The sequence below is a fragment of the Pinus tabuliformis genome, chromosome 1_1, assembly GCF_031772625.1.
Source record: "Pinus tabuliformis cultivar Carrire ecotype Pingquan chromosome 1_1, CPIR1, whole genome shotgun sequence".
NCBI classification, from domain to species: domain Eukaryota; kingdom Viridiplantae; phylum Streptophyta; class Pinopsida; order Pinales; family Pinaceae; genus Pinus; species Pinus tabuliformis.
The window spans coordinates 125092047-125096929 of NC_142297.1; the positions used below are offsets into that span (position 1 = coordinate 125092047).

General features: G+C 38.8%; 1 pseudogene; it reads right to left on the reverse strand.

Annotated features, from left to right (window-relative positions):
• Nucleotides 1–1979: 1979 nt before the first annotated feature.
• LOC149211964 (CBL-interacting protein kinase 2-like) lies at nucleotides 1980–3608 on the reverse strand (annotated as a pseudogene).
• Between the last annotated feature and the right edge of the window lie 1275 nt (nucleotides 3609–4883).

Genomic DNA, 4883 nt, shown 5'->3' on the forward strand with positions numbered 1-4883 from the left:
TTTTTGAGGTTGTTAGAAGAGTCGTATAAATTAGTTACTGAAACATGGGCTAAGTACACTCATGAGGGGAGTGGTTTTATTAAATGCATGGAAGAGGTGGGTGAGAGAGACATCTCACCTAGATGTGAGAACATGTGATTATTAAAATTATCTTTTGAATTGTCTGAGTAAGAACATGCATAAGAAAAGGAATTTGAGTAAAGGAGATAGCTAACTTTCCAAAAACAAGAGGACAAAAAAAACTAGAGTTTTGGTGCTACAAGAGGAGAAAATACAATTTGTGTTGAAAACCAATCTCAATTGTTGATATTTATGATAAGAACCATCTTTACATGTTTCCGAGGGTTTCTCATTTAGAAATCACTAAAGTGATTGGTAAAGGTTGACGTTGTAAGTGCTCCATTAGTAGCTAGATTTCCTAAATCCCATAACTAAGAGATTCCTTACCAATCTATGTTAGAGCCCTAGAAGGGATAGAGATTGTCTAAGGGACTATGATACATAGAAATAAATATCATATTTAGATTGTGAAAAATGATGGGAAAGAGAGTTGGCTAATAGGAATTATTGTAGGAGTCGCATCACTCTTAATTTACTAGGTATTGGTATCTTAGTGTTCACTATAGACATCCATAGGAGCATGCTCACCTTTGTGGAATCATAGCCATAGATTATGGGTGGCCTACTGTAGAGAGAATTAGTCCAAAAATAACTATGCTTGGATGAAATATTTGACATCTGTAGCTAGTTGTGTAAAACATTTCATTTATAAGGATAAATATTCCAATCACTCTATTATTTAATACGTAAATGTTATGCTTGAATGTTATGTTCAATTTATGTTATGTATGTTTAAATGTTGTTGTGCATGATTAATTCATCTACATTCTTGAATTTTAAAATCATGAACAATCACATGAGCCTATATGTCAGACAACATACATTCATTTCTTTCAAAATGGTATTAGAGTTGGATTTATGGTAACATGCCTTAGATTAAGGGTCTAGGTATCTCACTCTTCGTCGTATTGGTATGTTGTCAAAACCTAGAAAATTTTCAAGTAGAAGAATAAGTGTGATGAGGTTTAATCATATTTATCTCAAATATCCACAAAGAAATGTAAAAAAAACTCCGATTTAAAAGAGAAAGTAAATCATAAATGAATCCCAAAGAAAAATTGTTGGTTCTTATTCATCTCGCAAAGGATTTTTTATAGTTTCACAAAGAGATCGTCAATTGAAGAGTCAATCCTTAAATTTGGCATGCATACAAATTAAAGGCTAGAAGAAACAACAAAATATGCAACTAACTAACAAACTAGCATTTAAGATCTAGAAAGGGATCCTTCATGGGAGGTGAACTACTAGTGATGATGCTCCTTGGCAATCATGACCTAATATGTCATATTAGGTCATCCCAACTTAGATGGTCATCCCAGCTTAGATGGGTGTTTTCCCCACTTTCTTCTCAATTTAGTGATGGAGCTATGTATGTGAAATTGCTATTAGATAGGCTATCACTAAATTTATGAGAACTACTAAAAATGATATGATGAGCAAGGTTACAATGATGTGCACGAACATATGAATGATGTGCACGAGCATATGAATGAAACCTTACTCAATGTGTAAATGAAAAAAACTATGCTATGAAAAAAAAAATGAAATATATGTTGTTGTAAGCTACCAAACACTACTAACATCATAGCATGCCCATCAACATGTAAAAACTCATTGTATCTCACTCTTTCACCAAAAAATATTTAAGCTCTAAAAATCTTTTGACCTCCATGACGATTCACATGCATACTTTTGTGAAATTTCACAATAAAAAAAATTATTATTTTCCAGACCATTTAAAAAAAACAAATGTCAAAAAGAAAACAAATACCGAAAATCTTCAAATAAATTTAAAACAGATTGCTCAGAATTAAGCGTCTACAAATATATCTATCCATCCATAATTTAACACATTTCTCTCAAAATTGGGCGTGTTCGTCGCCTATTTTTGTATATCCCCTCATCTTGCGAAGCTCCACCACGAAGAACGAGGGTGTTACTTCGAAAATCTTGGCATCGATCGACAAATGCCCCTTCAGCCCCTGCTCATGTCTCTGTAACTTCATCTTGCAATCCTCAGATTTCTTGACTCTGAATCTCAGTATTTTGGCAATCTCCTCCAGCTTCGATATTATGCTCCAGGCCGGCTGAGTCGATGTGAACCACAATTTCGACTTTAAGGTTTTGTCCTCGAATAACCCTGAGAGGTCGAATGCAGGGGACAGAGCAATAATGTTGAAGGCATTGAAGTGGGCTGGCTTCGGAATAAAGAACGCCGAATCGACGTCGTCAAGGAGGCCGACATCGACATCGCAGTCGGGCTGCGGGGGTTCGAAGCCCTGCCGAAACCAGGGGACCTCCATTAGCTCGGCGAGGGTTATCCTCGTCTCAGGGTTGGGATCCAGGAACTGCAGAATGAGCTGCCGGACATCGGAGGAAAACCAGGGCGGGAATTTGAAGTCCCCCTTGTGGATCTTCTTATACAAGGCCATCAAATTCGCATCATGGAATGGCAAGAAACCCGCCAGGAGAACGAAAAGTATGACCCCGGAAGATCAGATGTTGCCCTTCGACCGTCATAGCCATCGTTATGACCTCCGGTGCCACATACGCCGGCGTGCCACACGTTGTGTGGAGAAGACCGTCCTTCCTGAACTGGTCCGGCAACGCGCTGAGGCCGAAGTCGCAGACCTTCATGTCGCCTTTGCTGTCTAATAAAAAATTCTCCGTCTTCAAATCCCTGTGGTTACACTCCCCGGCCGTGGCAGAAATCCACTGCACATATCAATTGCTGAAAATACTACGTGGCTTCGTCCTCCTTCAGTTTCCCCTTTTCGGCTACCCTGTTGAAGAGCTCCCCACCCTTAATGTACTCCATAACGATGCAAATCTTGGACTTTCTCGCCATTACTTCATAAAGCTGAACAGAGATTTTCCATTTAATCTGCTTCATCATCCTGACCTTGAGAATTTTATTCCTGTCCATGCTTTAATGGTGACATCCTCGCCAGTCTTCAGGATTCTCGCATGGTAGACCTTGGCAAACGTCCCTTGCCCCACTAGGCACCCCAATTCATACTCGTCCATTAGAATATTAGGCTTCATCTCAATCTCTGTCCCAAAAGAACTATGTCCCAAAAAAGAAAGTAAAATCAGAAATCCGTGTGGATTAAAGCTGCTGCTCATGTCTTCGCTGTATCCCCTCTGTGAAGCTTTTCTCCGACATCCGATCCATTCCAGGTAGCGTTGTGCAGATGTGCTCTGTTACAGTCCGGGATGGCCTGCTTACCTCAGATCCGAATGAACTCTGGTTGCTTGCATTTTATTATCCAGCAAGTACTTACAGTAGACATTTTCATTCCCATCCATACTGAGAACCGTGGATGCAGAGTCCACATAGTTCAGACTCAAGCCTGAGTTTATATTTGGTGAAAAACATGTGTAGGTGTCAGAGTGTATTCGTAAGGTGTATACAGGGCCCATTTCCGGCAGGGTCCCTGAACCCAGTGAACTGAAAGCTGCAAGTCACATTAGAAATTGCGATTTCGACCAGGTGAATGCCTTCAGAGTTTCATTATTTGGGATTTTAACCATGTGATTTATGGTTCAAAATAACGATTCGGGCAATGCGAAATTGCAGCAATAGGTTCTAATAAGGTAGATTTTCCATGCCGCAGCTGCAGATTTGTTCTACGTTTTCACGCAGATTTGTTCTATGTTTTTACAGGGAATGCGGCAGTGATCCACCGGCAATTAGGGTTTCAGGGTTGAATTTCGTTACTTTCAGGGATCGGCGGATGGAGGAGAATCTCTTCAATAGCTCGCCCCACAAAACATCCAAAGATGAGTGCTTATTTTCGTGAATAATAGTGCAAGAAAGATGAGCAGAAGAGGAGATAGAAGTGGCCGACCTTATAACCCTAAATTATGCTCTGCTTATTTCTCAGCGTTTTTGCTTCTCAATGTCTTGATAGTAGAGCGGATTCGATCATCTTGCTGTGGCTACAGTGAAAGTTTCGCGAATTAACTACCATCGTTTCAGACGTGTATTGCATTGTGTATAACTTCAAAGAAAAATGGCTTATATATGAAAATCTCAGGAAGCTTGTTTTCACAAAGGTTGACCAACTGACACCTGGGTCATCTGCGTACAATTTGGTTGTGAAGGTGCTGAGCGCACAACTTGTTCTTGAAAAAGGCCGAAGTGATGCTCCAATCCATGCGATTCGTAGTCTAGAGTCCCTGGTAAGAGATGAAATTGGGACAATTCTCTTCACTGCAAGGAATGATAAAAATAGATTTTTAATTAGTTTTTAACAATAAATTTGGGTGTAATTAGTTTTTAACAATAAAAAGAGCTTTTTATCTCCAGAGTTGCGTGGTACCGTTATAGTAATATTAATGGCATTTTATAAAGCCCTTTTCCTGCCTTCTAACACCTCGCCATTTCTTTCTCTTTTGGAGATCCAACTTAATCTTTTTTAAAGCAAAAAAATCATATATTTGATATTTTTTAGAATGAAATTAGAATATACATTGTTCAATCTCGTACAGACTCAAGCTTTTCTTGTTCTCTGCATTGTCACCTCAGTGAAAAAACTAAATCCACAATGTTAAGTCTTCTTGTAGTGTATTATAGACAATTATTCCATCAAAAAACATCAACCAAACATCTTACTTAACCTGTGAATTTAAAATTCACGGTTCTTACAATGGATCTGAAAAACCGCTACAAAAAATCACCATTTGGTACCGAAAGACCAGTTAAATACAAATATCTTTTTGTAGCTGAAATGAGGGTGCCTCTTCTGAATTCAAGTTAA